Raw genomic sequence first — 17,741 nt, 5'->3', positions numbered from 1 at the left:
GTGGCTCATTGAACCTATGGGAACAGAGTAAGTGCCTCTCAATCATATTTTCAACACATGACAACATTTTCTTATTGTACACATGGCAATCATTTGATTCTTTTGCAGAAATTGGATCCTTCGCGGAAAGGGCCGTAAACCGAACGTCCTTATCACTGTCCTATCGAAGGAGTTTTGGCCTGGCCTATTCTGCCCGCGGCCAGACAGGGACCCGCAGCAGCGGGTTTTGGCCACGAGCTGGGCCACTACGAGGCTTGCAGCAACGCGGAGTACGGGACGGCCGCTAAGGCCGTGATCACCAAATTTTGGGTAAGTTCTCTTCTAAATCACTTGTATTCAGTTTCGTTCATAGTTTATCATTGAATCACTCAACTCATGCCTTGTTTGCTTCTAGTTTATGCATGATTGCAGCAACTCTATAGAGTTCTTGACGAGCACAAGGCCAGAGCCGACGTGGTCTTGCTTGCGGCTGCGAAGAAGAAAGCTCGTCAGTTGCAGTACGAGGTGCGCTGGGTTGCCGTCTCGCAGTACTACCACTACTACCTGCACCAAAAGATGACCAAAACTCAAGCGCAGAAGCTACGACTTACCTTGAACAGGGAGCAGTTCATGATGGTAACTAATACGAACTTTTCATTGTTTCAAGCAGTCAACTATATGTTTCGTGCTCACATGTCATGCTTCCAAAATTTGCATAGGTTGTTCCTCGTTGGTGCTATGGAAGGCATGACGGATGGGTGAGTTTGGTGGATAGGTGGCTCGGCGCTGATGCAGAGTTTGCTGCCAAGAGCATCAAGGCCCGGGCTAACCGTGGAGACGAAGGGACACACGGCCAAGGAAATAGGAACCACTGGGGCTTCAAGGCCATGAAGGTATATCTATGTGCATGATGCATTTTTGTTCTTCTTTACCGTCATGTTCTTATGAATGGCTGACTTCTATTTGACGTTGTAGGAGGACAAGTTGAAGAGGCCTCTCTCAGACATGGAGTCGTGGAAGCTGGCCCGCGAGCGGAGTCATCGCAAGGAGGGCGAGAGCCAGTACTACGGCAAGACCGAGGAGCACCTGGGGTCTTACATTCATCACTATCAGGAGTTGCATCCGAATGTTCCCGCTGCTGAGGTCGCACAATCTCAGATCGACGACACGGCGGTGGTGGCCATCCAGGGGAAGAAGAATGGCCGGTATCCGTGTTTCGACGGCTTGATCACTCCTTCGATCTCGTACACACGGCTTCGGGCTACCAACCCGAGCCAGTTAGAGAGTACGGGGCGTTCACAGACTCCCTTAGCCCACCAGCATGCTGTAAGTACTTCCTCTTTATCTTTTTCTATCTAGCATTCTCAGTTTATTTTCAGCATTGCTCACTTAGAAACAACCTAAATTATGTAGGCATATAAGGAGTTTGTCGAGCATATGAATCTCGAGGTGCGGGAGTACTTGAAACGAGTGAAGGCAAACGATGATTACAACCGTTAGATGATGACGGTTAGTTTGCCCTCTTAAAAGCAAGCTAAATTTTTGCACTTTCATTCCTTCTGATCTTCTAGTTTGCTTGTTTAACTAACATTCAGGCTATGTTGGCGTCTTGGACTAACCGCACGGATCCACTACAAATGGGACCCCCACCACCACCTGCGGGAGAACCCCCACACGTGCCCACGTTCGATGAATGGGTGGCACTAGGCAGTGATGGTCCGGTTAGTACATTTGCCTAACTACTGGCAAACTAGTGCTCGTTCATGAAACACTATCATATCATATTTACCGTTAGAATCTTTTCTGAAACATGTAGGGGACCGGTGGCTCGACTCCTGCTCCGTCGACCCCAGTCACTCCGATCTGGCAGAGTGGTGGTGGTCGCGATGGCGGTTTTGGTGGAGGAGGTGGTGGTTTTGGCGGAGGAGGTGGTGGTTTTGGCGGAGGAGGTGGTGGTTTTGGCAGAGGTGGTCTTGCTTGATGATTCCGTGCATGTGGCCATCGTGCCATGCCTTTCATATTCCTACTTTTATGAGGTTTCATGTCTTGCACTACTTTTATGTTCATGAACTTCCGTCGGTGATGATCTTTAGATGATGTGATGAACTTGAGTATGTTTAGATGATGATGGTGAACTTGAGTATGTTTAGATGGACTTGAGTATGTTTACATGATGAATTGTCATATTTCTGCATAATTTCATATTGTTCTGTTTTGAAATGCTGTCAAATGAATTGGAAAAGAGAAAACAGGGGGAAAAAACTATGCCTACGGCAAAGCCGTCGGCATATATACGCCCAGGAGTTACCAGGGCTTGCCACGTGGCACATCTATGCCTACAGCAAAGCCATAGGCATAGCTGAAAATCTATGCCGACGGCTTTGCCGTAGGCATAGCCCTGCTGCCAGGAGGAACCAGGAGATGACACGTGGCAGAGATATGCCGTTGGCATAGATTCATCTATGCCTACGGCTTTGCTGTAGGCATACCCCTGCCACCAGGAGTACCATGGGTTGCCACGTGGCAGAGGTATGCCGACGGCTTTGCCGTCGGCATAGCTCTGCGACGTGGCATTGCGTGATTCGTCAACGCTTTTGACGGCGCCGTCCATTGCCGTCAGACGAAAAACACTGCCGACGGCTATACTATGCCGACGGCTGACGTCAGGCCGTCGGCATAGGCCCCTATGCCGACGGCTATACTATGACGACGGTCTGACAAGACTACGCTGACGACATCTACGTCGACGGGCCTATGCCGACGGCAACCGTAGGCATAGATCTATGCCGACGGCCTAGGGGCCTATGCCGACGGCCCGTGGCCGTAGGCATAGACCGCGAGTCTGGTAATGAACACGGAGGGGAGGTGGAGGAGGACAACTGGGAGCATCTCTTAGAGGAATATTCGTTTTTATAGTGTCGTTTACAGAGTCTGTTCCGCGAAAGGTAAAGTCGACCCTTAAAACATGTTTTTTGTGACCCTTATAACAGTTTTAAGGGTCCGCGATATAAGGGACCTGCTAGAGATGCTCTAAGGTGAGACCGTGAGAAGCTCGTTACATCAGAGAAAGTGGAGAGAGATCTAACACGCCAAAGCCAAGGAACAGGTTATACTAGTCTAAGAGACTAAGATTGATGGGTTTCCCTACATCGATCGTAGCTTTCTGTATCACCTTCTCATCAAATAAAAACATTTTGAGAAATGTGTGATATATCTCGGGTGCCCTTACACTATACCTCGCCATATCTCGGGCCGGGCAGGGCCTAAAAAACCGACGTCAACGGGACAAGCCCGAGCCCGGCCTGGCCTGACAAATTCCTACGTTTTCCAGGCCCAGGCCTGGCCCGAGGCAAAGCCCGAAGCTCGGCCCGACAAAACAGCATTACAACACAAGTTTTGATAGTAAACAGTAGTGCTAAACTGCAGTAGAACATTAGGAAAACAGCATAAAAACATAACTAGTTTTGACATCAAAACAACAACAAAAAATCACTAGTTTTGACAGTAGAACGGCAGCGAAACAACACTAGTTTTGATAGTAAAACATCACTAGTTTTGACAGCAAAACAACAGTAGTTTTGATATCAGAACATCATAGTTTTGAGGGCAGCTAAACATTTACGATTAGACAATCAGCATGTAAACATTCCAGTTTCGACAATAGCATCTAAAGTTCTAAATGTTCCAGTTTCGACAAACACAAGTGCATGAATATCATTACATTCCAGAACCGAAATAAAGACTAGTAGATGGCTGGCATGCCTTCTCCGAATCTTCTCTTCTCATTGCTCTAGGAGTGTAGCAACAACTCTACAAGATGGAATGAACAGAAAGTTAGTGGTAGTATAAAGTACAACTTGACAATTGACAATGATATGAACAAACAATAGAGATGTTACATTCTTCATCCGAAGATGAATCTTCATCATTATCTAGCACAATCACTTCTTCTGCCTTTCTCTCATTATCTACAACAATACATTGGGTTAATTATCATTTGGAAGTAAAACATACAAATAAGAATGTGAAACAAACAAGATTACAATAGATACCTTCTTTTTACTGTAGTTTGTAACGATACCAATCTTGCAAACACATTAGGGCCTCAACCATCTTTGGTTTAAGTGAGTTTCGGTTCAGGGTTATAACCTTCTTACTCAAACTGAAAGCGGATTCTGAAGCAATACTTGACACATGAACTGCAAGGATATCATGTGCCATTCTTGCTAGTTACGGATACCTAGCTGCAGACTTACTCCATAAATCCAAGATATTGACATTTACATTCAACCTCTTCATAGGTTCAGCCAAATACAATTCCAATTCAGATCTCTCTTCATGTGAGCTCGTGCTTTCCACGTACTGATCATAGTCAGAAAAGGCACCAAGTCCACACATGCTTGATGATGCACTTGTTGCTAAGTTTTCATTGACATGTACACCACTACCATACTCATTAAAGAAAGAAGTCATTGTAGTTTTAACAAGATCAATGTGCTGAAGGGCATCATCACCATCATATAGCTTGGAGTAGGCATATCCTAAAAACTCGAACTTAATGCAGGGATCAAGAACAGCAGCACAAGACAGAAATATGCTATAGTCAGACCAATATTTCATGAATTTCTCCCTCATAACTGCCAACAAATAGAGGGTGTAAGGCTTACACCCTCTATGAACAGTAAATTCAAAAAAACTAAAACTTTGCGGCATGAAATATGGTCAAACAAGGTAGGTTCTTACAAGTTTTCTTAACAAAATATCATGTTGAGCTCCTCAAATATCATGAGTTTCAGATTTCAGTCCAAAAAGTGCTCAAAACTTTAAACATTGAAATCTTTTTCTTGTGTAGAGCTCCTCAAATGTTTTTTTGGCATGAAAACTTGCAAGCACCTAGAAAGTTTGATCATGTTTGACGTTGCAAACTTTCAGATTTTTTTCATTTTTTTACTTTATTGGGAGCGGAAAACCCACTCAAACATTTTTTGTAATTCGAGCGTCCCTGATGGAGGCATAGAGTACCTTTGATAATATACCACGTCATTCTCATAACTATTAGTGCAGGATGTAGCACTCCATGGCAGGTTGGTGCAAGTTCAGCTACAATACATCGTATATGGCACATGGCGCCGTGTAGACTAGCTTTTTTTCATAGCCATAGGATCCATGAATGGACCAGGTTCCACTATCAAAAGATAACGGAACAAAACATAAAAACATCGTCTAAGGCACAAGGCAGGAAAACAAAAGCAAAGGTTCATCCCAAAACTACAGCTCCCATATCGCATGCGCAAAAAAAGTTCAAACAACATTGCAGACCAGCTGATGGATATTGTAGCATATCGATCCTACACTACAAACTGCACAGGGCACGTTATCACATATATGTCTTCCTTTGCCCCGTATCCTCACCATGTAGTTCCACCATTATAAGATCGTAGCTCTTTCAGCTCCACCCCTTCTCATGAAATCTTCACATATGTTTTGATATGGTTGCAAAATAAGGCTAACACTTCTAGAAAGATTTGTTCCAAGAGCATCTCTAACAAATCCCCTAATAGGCATTAGAGGAGTAAAAATTCGGGTTTCCTCCTCTAAACCGCACCTAAACAATCCCCTATCACTATTAGAAGAGTATTTTTTTTACTCTGGAGCCGACCCAACTCTCAAATATACTTGGCCACCCACCCGTCGAGTATAAGTTTTGCCCTCCATCCCACGCCACATCATCATCGGTGTTGCCTCCGGCGACCACCCTTTCTCTCCGCTGACACATCGTTGTCTCGGCCGCCCTCCTTCCCTACTCCGAGACGGTCACCAGTTGGTGCCCTCGTCGGAATCAAGATCTATCGCCGCCACCAGCGCATCGATCTCGTCGCTAGAAGCACGCACTGCATCTTCTTCCTCCAATCTCCTCCATCGAGTGCCGGCCATCTCGAAGTCCCACCGACCACTAGCTACTTTGGCATTGGCGCACCATCGCTAGTCGGCCGTGAAAATCCCGTCGTCTTTCGAGTGTTCGACATATTACCTAGGTGAGTTATTTTGTGCTTTTTCATCTCTTTTTTCCTTTTGGCAATTGAACTACACCTTGTCATTTCTAGTGTAGATGAAGAGGTTGAGGGAGTTGAACTTTGACAACTCTTCATCGAATGAGGAGGAAGAACATGATGAGAACTTGGAAATGGTCGTTGCCACGATCTTCAACAGGCATTTTCGCAGCCAAGAGTAGGATCACAATTCGACCATATGCACATCAATCGAGATAGAATGAAGGGCCATGCCGAGATTATGAGGGATTACTTTAACCTCGATGCAACCACTACAAAAAATAGGGACAATTACATTTTTGCCCCTAGTTGGTTCCTGCCCACGGTTTTTGCCCTTACTTTTCGAGCTTGCTCAGTTTTGCGCTTACTTTTTCTGTCGAGGTCCCTCGAATGCCCTTTGATCGTTTGACCAAAACTTTGAAAATTCATAACTAATTCATATGAACTCAGAAAAATACAAATAAGATATCAAAATGTTCAGATAAACATTACCTTTATGTGCATATCATTTGCATTCAGGACAAAAGCACCATTTAAACTACTTGAGGTAATTAATGTTATTAACATTATTAAAAATAAAAAGGTATAAACAATATTTTTTTTCATGAATAAAAATTACAAGCAAATGTAGGTGATGTTTCCTGAACATCCTGATATCTTATTTCCATTTTTCTGAGTTCGTATCAATTTGTTATGAAGTTTCCAAATAATTGTCAAAGTCGTTAGAACATTCATAACATGATGATACGAACTTAGAAAAATGCAAATAAGATATCTGGATGTTCAGAAAACATCACCTACATTTGCATGTAATTTTTATTCATGAAAAAATTTGTTTATACCTTTTATTTTGAATAATGTTAATAACATTAATTACCTCAGGTTGTTTAAAGGGCGCTTTTGTCCTGAATGCAAACGATATGCGCATAAAGGTAATGTTTATCTGAACATTTTGATATCTTATTTGCATTTTTCTGAGTTAATATGAATTAGTTATGAATTTTCAAAGTTTTGGTCAAACGGTCAAAGGGCATTTGAGGGACCTCGACGGAAAAAGTAAGGGCAAAACTGAGCAAGATCGAAAAGTAAGGGCAAAACCCGTGGGTAGGAACCAACTAGGGGTAAAAATGCAATTGTCCCAAAAAATACACTTCTGTGATGATACGTGTTTGTCACAGTAGGTCGCGTTTTTTGTCATGCATGTACATCCATGACGATTTTATGATAGAATCAAGATAGTCATACCTGTGCTGTCATAGAAGTGTTCCATGACATTACCAAAATTATCATCACGGAAGTGTGCACTTCCATGACGATAAATCGCGCGTCATAGAAGTGCTTTCGTCAAGGGTGACCGACAGGTGGCATCCACCGTAACGGAACACCGTTCAGCTATCTAGTCGGGTTTTGGATCCGATAACCCGTTAACAGCCCCGACCAATGGGGATTTTCCACGTGTAAAATCATCATCGGCTAGAGAAAACACGTGTCGGCTCATCGTTGGGACATATGTCATCCACTCATTGGACAGAAGGCGCCTATGATACGTCGACACGTGGCACGGCCCAACAGAGACCCATTCCTGTGAAAAGGCCGGCCCGTTTGACTTGGTTAAACGGTGTCGGGCCGGCCCATGGAAAGCCTATTAACGGCATGTTCGCATGTAGCCCATTTACAGCCCGCTAACCCAAGGCCCGTTACGCCCTATCCGAATTAGGCGTCATCTCGGCCATCTAATATGATTCCAGCCCGTTTTCACTTCTGGCCCATGTATGGACCATGACGTCTTTTGGCCCATATGAGGCCCTATGTAACTCTTGGCCTATTAACGGCCCGTGGTGAAACTGGCCCGTACTGCACAGTGTATCACTTTATACCCATTAACGACCCGTTATTCCGTTGGGCCATTTCCAGCCGATGTTATCTTTCGGCCTTCTCAGAGCCCATTTATTCTTGGGCTCATTTCCAGCATTCGTTTACTTACAGCCTGTTACTGTCATTTTCTGCTTGTGGGCCAAATTCAGCCCGTGGTTACAGTCGGCCCGTTTGTGGTCTGTTAATACGTTGGGCCATTTTCATAGCGTCATCAAATACGGCCTATTAACGATGGCCTGTTTACGGCCATAATGCGGCCTGTTATTGGCCCATGTTTGGCTAATCGATCATATGTCCCGTATAAGGCCCATTGATGATACGACCCGTAGAAGGCCCATTGTTTCTAAGGCCCGTAGAAAGCCCATTATTTCTATGTCCCGTAGAAGGCCTACTGTTTCTACGGCCTGTAGAAGGCCCACTGTTTCTACGGCCCGTAGGAGGCCCAGTGTCACTACAGTAAATATTAGCCCATGGTTATTGTGGCCTAGTTTTAAAAAATAGGTTATTGCAGCCACTAGCAAACTGTGGAAAAAGAACTGCACTGACTACAAGCAAACAAATAAACAAGACAACAAGGAAATAAATAAGCAAGCAACTTATGCTAGGCTATCACGGCTATTACACATATTACATCCACTGGGCATCAAAGTTTGCCACCAATGCAAATATAGGGAACAAAGCAGCATATAAACGTAGAAGCAAAACAAGTCCAGAACTGAAACCACTTCAGAAGAGTTCAAGAAACAATATCCTGGGTACCCATAATGATGGCAAGATGCTTAGCAAGATTATTAACTTTCTCTTGTTTGGCGCTTAAATCCTCCGGCGCTTGTTGTTGCACAAGAAAGTATGCATCTGAATTCTATAGGGACTTCCTCAGTCCTTCGGCTTCTTGCCGCAGCACAGCTGACTGATGCCTTTCAGCTTGTAGCTGAGACTGAAGAAGCCGAAGTGATTCAGGTAGCGAGTTCGAAGAGATTGTGCCAGCGGTACTGGCCAGTAACTCAAACACTACATCAACGCAGAACTGTGGGGTTTTCTCACTGTCTACAAGATTGTTTTTATCACCTTTCTTTGAGACCAACAGGGTTGTCTCACTATCTTGAACCTTATCTGCATTACTTTCTCTACCATTGCATAGTGGGGTGCTCTTCTCCAATATTCTGTTTGCATACTATAAGAGAAACAAGCAGACACATCACAGGTTTAGCTTGTAGTATACGAAACTCATTTTGGTAAACCGGTTTAGTAGTAAGGTGGACAGGATAACAGCATGAAACAAACATATATCTATGTACTATGGTCACTGTATTGTCCATATCATTCTAGTTTATGTTCCCTAATCAAGATAGAGACACAGTTCAACTCAAATATTTTTAAGACACAGCAGCGTAGACAGAATATAAGTGTGAGAAATTACACAGCATTGACAGCACATGAGAACATAACTGTTTATACAACTTAAACTGAAATGAACATAGAGCAAGAAGTTAGAACAGCAATCCAGTTAAAGAAATAGGTTTAAAACATAGCCGTTGCGCCATTGGAGTGTCAATTGGATCCTTCAAATTCGAAAGTAGTTGGTATGAGTAAATATAGTGATGCAACAGCAAAGGAGTATGGACCATAGCTACGGAATCTGACCTGAGAACAGTTGCTCTTCTGCTCTAAACGTGGAGTTTGGGTTAGCTGTGGTGGTCTTCGTGCTTTGGGCATTGTATTAGCTTTACAAACTGCTCGTGTGGGGGTACTCTGTGGTGGACATGGTGCTTTGTCAACTATAAGTGGGTTACTATCTGCTGGGGTTGCGGTTAGATGGCTTGTAGCTGGTTCTCTGCCCAACGGTGTAAGTATGCAATCTGGAAGAGTCTCGATTATGTGTGGTGGGGCTAGTTTGTGGGCCAGTACAACCATGGTTCTATCTGTATCGACGGGTAGCACTATCTTTTGTGAAGAACGGGTTTTTGCTTCCTTAGATACTGCCATCACCCCCTCCAATTCAAATGGCTGATAAACAAGAAAAGAAATTGAACATATAGACGTTGTATGATAGACAGATGTGGTAATTCACATATATGTTGTCTAACCAAACAGGACAGCATGACACAGTTTCACATATATGATGCCTAACTAAACATGATAGCATGACACAGTTCCAGATATATGATGGATAACTTAACAGGATATAATGGCATAATTCAACATATGATGAGTACCTAAATAGGATGACATGACACAACTATATGATGTCTTTCTAAAATAGGTTGGGATGAAATAATTCACATACATGTTGTCTAAGTATACAGGATGGCATGATACAATTGACATATTTGATTCATATACTAAGCAGCTGGCACTCACATGTATGATCTCTAAACTAAGCAGATAGAATTCAATATTGTGCATATGATGTCTAAACTAAGCAATGCAAGACACCATATGCATGATATGAGAAATATAAACATTGCAACTTAGAGCATACACCTCAGGTGGGATATAGGACTGGTCATCTGTCTCTGAATCCTCCTCTGAGGAGCTCCCTGTAACCATCAAGATATATGCTTCAACATGTACCATTGCCTGCTCTGAAGACCTTGTTTTCACTCCAGATTTTTCCATAACCGGCTCAAATGGCTGATACACATGAAGAGTAGTTCAATATACACAGATTGTCGACAAATGGAATACGTAATGAAAAAAAAGATGGCATGAGATAATTCACATATATGATGCCTGGCTCCATGGCGGTGCATAATTCACATATATGATAACTGGCTGAAAAACATGGCATTGGATAATTCACATATCTGATATAGAAAGCAAACATGAGGCATTCACACAAAGCATGTCTAATCTAAGCAAATGGCATGGCAATGCAAGACACCATATGCATGATATGAGCAATATAACCCAGCCAAGTTAGAGCATGCACCTGGGGGGGGGGGGGAATACGACTAGTCATCTCTCCATAATCCTCCTTTGAGGAGCTATCTGTAACCAGCAAGAAATTTGCATCGACAGGTAGCACCGACTGCTCAGAAGACCTTGTTTTCACTCTAGATTTTCCCATGACCGACTCAAATGGCTGATGCACAGGAAGAGTAGATGAATGTATAAACATTGTTGACAAATGGAATACATTATGTAAAAAATATGGCACGATACAATTCACATATACGATGACTGGCTAAATAGGATGGCATTGCATGATTCACGTATATGATGCCTGGCTAAAGAAGATGACATTGCATAATTCCCATATACTCCCTCCGTTCCTAAATATTTGTCTTTTTATAGATTTCAAATGGACTACCACATACGGATGTATATAGACACATTTTAGAGTGTAGATTCACTCATTTTGTTCCGTATGTAGTCACTTGTTGAAATCTCTAAAAAGACAAATATTTAGGAATGGTGGGAGTATGATATAGAAACCAAACAGGTGGCATTCACACAAAGCAAATCTAAACTAAGTTGATGGCATATAAGATGTATAATGTAAGCAATGCAAGGCGCCATATGCATGATATGATCAACATCAGCATGCCAGGTTAGAGCAAACACCTTAGGTGGTAAACAGGAGTGGTCGGCTCCTTCTGAATCTCCATCTGAATAGTTATCTTCCTCTGGAATACAATCTAGAAATGCAGGAGGGGGGCACTTCGCCCACCATGGAGCAGCGTCTGCATCACATTATATTCGCACGCAACAGTCTTCTCTTTTTCTCTACATGTTCAGTATGATTGTGTACAATATCTGACATGCATAATAAAAAAATAGTTAGATTTTGTAAGGCCTAAGGGGTGCATGCAAAAATCAAGACTGATGGTAGCAAACGAGTGGATGGATCCAAAACTAATGATAGCAGGTAGATTATAGCTTCAGTTTAAAAAGATAGACAATGGATCATCTATTGTTTGTTACCCACCCAACATGAACCACATAGAAGACCCAGATGAACTAGATAGTAGACAGATACTATTCGTTGCTGGCTCGATATGAGACCCATGGGCAATTCAAAACTCAAGATTAAACGATAAAGTAGCAGGTAATAATAACCGATGTATAACGTAAGCAAACACGAAAGACTGCGGCCTCTCTTCTGGAACTGTGTAGTCCTCAGGTTCATCTGCTCAGTCGATGATGGTAATGCAGTTGGCGCGGCTTCCGGCAACGATGAAGATGATCTGAGGCGGCGAAAGTAAGTCTGCAGGGGGGATTTCTGCTGCAGTGAACGCTTCTATCGATGGTGCACCTCAGGTGGGGTGGATGACGGCATGGCAGGAGTAGGACATAACACACAGAGTTTTCTTTGACGCCTATCTGAAAATGAAGTAAATCTGTAAGGGCTCCTTAGAATTGGAGGATTCTATAAATGCAGAGACAGGAAAAACACAGGAATAGGATAGGAATGCACGTGCAAAACAGAGCATTTGGAAACGTAGGATTTCAGTCAACCTGGGTGTTTGGCTCACATGAATTGGAAGAACAGAGGAATGGAGAAACAAAGTGATGTGACGAGTGTATAACCTCTTTGGCATAGCCTTGTGGACCTCAGCATCATTGGGTTGGACGTGGAGGATGGTGATGATGCTGGTGTGACTATCAGAGGCGGGGAAGAAGATCCGAGGCCTCTAGAAATGGCGCCGAGGGTACTGCTCAACTGTGATGGACGGTTCCGTCGTTGGAGCAGCTCCGCTAAGGTGTACGGTGACGAGGCTGAAGCATGACAAGACAGACAATGTTAATCTGAAGTGGGACCCTAATATCATCTGCAATAGATGATGTAAAATACATCACCAAAAAGTGCTAGATGTAAAACGCATCAGCCACGCCACAGCTGCTCCAACAGATGTTGTAAGTATCGTTCACTCTGAACTTAACTGAAGAAAATGAACTTCACAATCGAAACTGAATTTTACTGTCGAAACTGATTGAGCTAGTAACAGAGCATTGCAATAGATGTTTAGGGCGTTCGAGCACTAGTAGCAGAGAAGCAGTGATCTAAATCAGTAGACGCTCGAGCAGGGAACGCACTACCAGAGAGCAGGTCCTGCAATAGCACCGCGAGCGAGTGCTAAAGCAGCAACTCCTGTAGCTGCCGGAGGTCGTGCAGCAGTAGCAGCGCAAGCAAGAGCAAGAGCAGAGCAGCAGCATGAACGAAAGCAGGAGCAGTGCAGCGGCGCGACCGACAACAAGATCAGAGCCGCAGTGCGAGCGAGAGCCGGAGCAGCTGCTGCTAGTGTCGTTGTGGAAGTTGCCGCCGAGGGAGCAACGACGTGGGGAGAGACGCCGTGGATGATGTGGCCGGCAACGGCGCCGTCGATGGAGACACGCCATGTCTGCTCGGTATCGAGCACCGGCAACCCCGTGAGATCGAATAAAAGATAAAATGCAGCGGTGAGTGCAGAACCTCCTTGGTGGCGCCGAGTTGGCCTCAGCTTCATCGGAGGAATTGGTGAGGGTGTTGCGGTTTCGGTGGGGCAGGTCAAGACGGCGCTGTGGGGATTGAGGTGGCGTGATAGACGAGGCGAACGTTGGGGCAGCTCCTTGGAGGTGGAGGACGTGGCGGCTGATCCGGCGGGACAACGAGATCGACAGTGGATCCTCATCCGGTGCGGTGGATGAAGGACGGCGAGCTGTTCCGGTGGACGACGTAGTCGGGGAAGAGTCTCCGGCTGGGCGGCGGTCGGGAGGCCAACGGAAGAGCATGGGGTTTCGTAGGTTTTGGCGGCCTCAGTGTACGAATGGGGGCGAAGGGGGAGGGGTGAGCCAAGCTTAGGGACGCGCTTGTCCGAAATGTAGGGTAAGTTACCAGCGTACCCCCACCGGTTTTGACACCGCGACGTGGAACTTCATTTCCGGTTGAGGTGTAGAAGGGGGATTTCGCGTGTCTGGGCTGCGGGAGCGATTTCGGATGAGGAGGGAGTTCTCGCGCGCGTCCAAATTTGGGGATAACAAGTCGCGGCGCGGGTTGAAGAAGCGGGAGTTTCAAAGCATGTGAGACAAAAGATACTCGAGCTTGAAAATTTCGGGATAACAAGGTGCGGATTCCTTGTTCGGCAGAACAAACTTAATGTGTAAAAAACAATTCATACAAGACACAAAAGAGTCATGTCCCCTTTTACTATATTGCTATAGATGCCATTGAAAAAACTACAACAAAAATGTAAAAAAATTGGGAGAACAAGATTACCCTGCACAGTACCAAATTGATTCGCACTTCCCTCAACAACAACAAAAAACAAAATCAATTCCCACCAAAGAAAGAGTAATGTCCCTTTTTATATGATTACAGATGCCATGATCTCCAATTTCAATTTTTGAATCCACGTTATGTTGAATTCGAATATATCGTTAGGTGACCTTGCGGTTTATAATTGATGTAGTCATACATTTTGATCTTCCATCATATATGAACATTTTACTCCACCATGTGAACATATATATTGTCGTCTACCATATGGACTAAATTTGAATCAATTTTCCTTACTTGAATACAATTGTTGTCAAGTTATACAATAATTTAAATATTATCTTGATAACAAAAAACATACATATAGCAGTAATCATATTTCAATATGAACTACATGTATATACCATACACTCTCCAATTCAAATATTTGTATCCATTTTATGTTGAATTCAAATCATAGTACATTATTGGTCTAGGTAGCGAGATGTTTGGGATAATCTAAACCCTATTTTCATACATATAATTTTTGGCTGAATTGGGACAAGTTTTGGTATAAGCCTCTTGCAAAACCGGAGATTCTCTCAACAAGCCTCGTGGTTCCGAGAGGGAACGTGTCACCTTTGTGTGCGAAATGATATACGCTGCCTCCTCTGGTTTTATTTACAGAGGCAACATAGAACTATATGAGTGCCCTATTAAATTTTGGAATTATTTCGGGTTCATTTGGCCTTTTTATACATTAATTGAGTTTCTGGACTTTTAATGTGCATAATCTAAATATGAATTGCATGCACATGCTCCGGTGCACCAAAGTGGGTTGAAAAATCACATGTGTGTCCCTGGTTGAATTTCTAGGTCCCATGGAAGAAATGAGAATGAAATTCAAAGATCTGGGTGTCATGACTCGGCCGAGAACATCAAGAAACTTTGATTTTAAATTCATGTAAATCAAACTCGCGTGGAAATCATGAAACTTGGCATGGTGTCATGTCATGGCACTAACATGTTGTGGTAAAAAAATGGGCCAATTTGGAAGCTTGTGGTTCTAAGAGGGAACGTGCCACATTTGAGTGTGAAACGATATACGCTGCCCCCCCCCCTTGAGTTTCTTAACAAAGGCAACATAGAACTACATTAGTGCCCTGTTCAATTTTGGAATTATTCCAGGTTTGTTTGTCGTTTTTTATACATTAATTGAGTTTCTGGTCATTTAATGTGCGTAAGTCAAATTTGAACTACAAGCACGTGCTCTCGTGCACCAAAGTTGGTTGAAAAATCACATTTGTGTCCTCGGGTGAATTTCTAGGTCCCATGCAAGAAATGAGAATAAAATTAAAACATTTGGGCATCGTGGCTCGGCTGAGAACATTGAGAAACTTGGTTTTAAAATTATTGTAAATCCAAAACACGTCTGAAAATCATGAAACTTGGCATGGATGTCATGTCATGGTACTACCATGTTGTGGTAAAAAAATGGCCGAATAGGAACAGATTTTGGTATAAGCTTTGGCAAACCGAAGCATCTCTCAAGAAGGCTCGTGGTTTTGAGAGGGAACGTGCCACCTTTGAGTGCGAAACGATATACATTGTTCCCCTTGAGCTTATTTACAAAGGCAACATAGAACTACATGAGTGCCCTGTTAAATTTTGGAATTATTCCGGCTTCATTTGGCCTTATTTACCCATTAATTGAGTTTTTGGTCATTTAATGTGCATAATTCAAATTTGAACTACAAGCACATGCTCCCGTGCACCAAAGTTGGTGGAAAAATCACATTTGTGTCCTCGGGTGAATTTCTACTCCCTCCTTCCATCTATATAGGTCCTAATGCGTTTTTCGACTCTAAGTTTGACCAAACGTTAGAGCAATAATATATGACATGCAACTTACACAAAGCATACCTTCAATTTTGTATGTCAAAGGAGCTTCCAATAATATAATTTTCATAGTATACATCTCATGTGCTATCAATCTTGTCAATAGTCAAATGCTATCTTGAAAAACACATTAGGCCCTATATAGATGGAAGGAGGGAGTAGGTCCCATGCAAAAAATGAGAATAAAATTCAAACATCTGGGCATCGTGGCTCGTTTGACAACATTGAGAAACTTGGTTTTAAAATCATGAAACTTGGCATGGTGTCATGTCATGGTAAAAAAATTTGCCGAATAGGAACAAATTTTGGTATAAGCTTCTTGCAAATCGGAGCTTCTCTCAAGAAGGCACGCGGTTCTGGAAGGAACGTGTCACCTTTGTGTGCATAATTCAAATTTGAAATACAAGCACATGTTCCAGTGCACCAAAGTTGGTTGAAAAATCACATGTGTGTCCTCGGTTAAATTTCTAGGTTCCATGCAAGAAATGGGAATGAAATTCAAAATTCTGTTCGTCGTGGCTGGGTTGAAAACATTGAGAAACTTAGTTTTTTAATTCCTGTAAATCCAAAACACACATGAAAATAATGAAACTTGGCTTGGTGCCATGACATGGCACCAACATGTCGTGGTAAATTTGCAGTCCGATTTGCAAAGGCGCACAAATTAACAATCAACAAAGTCATTTTGGAACAAGTGCTATCACGTTACAATCGGAAACACAAGTATTATTGAAACCGTGGGCGTTCTACTTACTAGTACCATTTACGTGCCACCATGCGTCCCCATTTTTTATTATCTAGGAGGCGTCGTGCAGGGTAACTATTTGAGTACGAGAGGCGCGTGATCAGACCCCTGCGCATGCTTATCGGGAGGAGAGCCCTTTGACCTCCATCTGCCGTCCACCTCTCTCCCAAGGTCTCCATTAATTGCGCCCGACCCTCTGTTTAATGGCATGGCTATGTCTCACTCGACTGAGATTTAAGAGAGAAAAAAGAAAATCTGAAAGCATGGATCTTGATGTAAGATCCGACGGACCTATATAGCATCTACTGCGACTTATAGCAAGACTGATGAATATATAAGGACGATTAAAAAAATTGATCAAAGAAGGGCTTGCCCCTTCTGATTTTCATTACTAAAAACCACCACAATTCACAAGAAGTTTAGCACAACTCCAGCCTAACACGAAGGACTAAAAGCTACCAGATTGAAATCTCAACATCCCAGGAGGCCAACAAAGGCCAAACATCCGCGCTAGAACCCAACATTTCACAACCGACGACACAATCCACATCCTAAACCGATTATTACATCAAAAAAAACCAGGAAACTAGTCTCCGCGGCGAGCGGTGATGAGCTCTTTCGTGTCCTCAAGACGCTGCTTGAGAACATCCACGGATTCCTCCACCAGCCTTTGGCGCTCATTGCGGAGCATGTCATTTTCGTCCATAAGTTTCTTCAACAAGGCACTGGTCTCCTCCTGCAAGTCTGCACTTCGGACGATCTTCTCGCTCAGTAGGTCGCGCTCGGCCCGGAGCCTCTCATTGCCCTCCCTTAGTTGCCAGATGACGCCCGTAGCCTGTTCAAACGAGGCTATCATGTCGTCCTGCAACCTTGCCGAGCCGGAGATCTGATCCATCTGGCTATGGACGATCGCATGCATGCGCCTGTAACAGTCGTCGCCTGCCCGCGAGAAATTTCCCAGGCCACCGCGGCGCGGCGGGACATCTCTGCTGCATTCGTGGCGCGGCGGGACATC

This window comes from Triticum urartu, chromosome 7A, assembly GCF_056163025.1.
Source record: "Triticum urartu cultivar PI428250 chromosome 7A, HENAU_Tu73, whole genome shotgun sequence".
NCBI classification, from domain to species: Eukaryota; Viridiplantae; Streptophyta; class Magnoliopsida; order Poales; family Poaceae; genus Triticum; species Triticum urartu.
The sequence above is the reverse complement of the archived record's forward strand: the minus strand, read 5'-3'. Positions refer to the sequence as shown.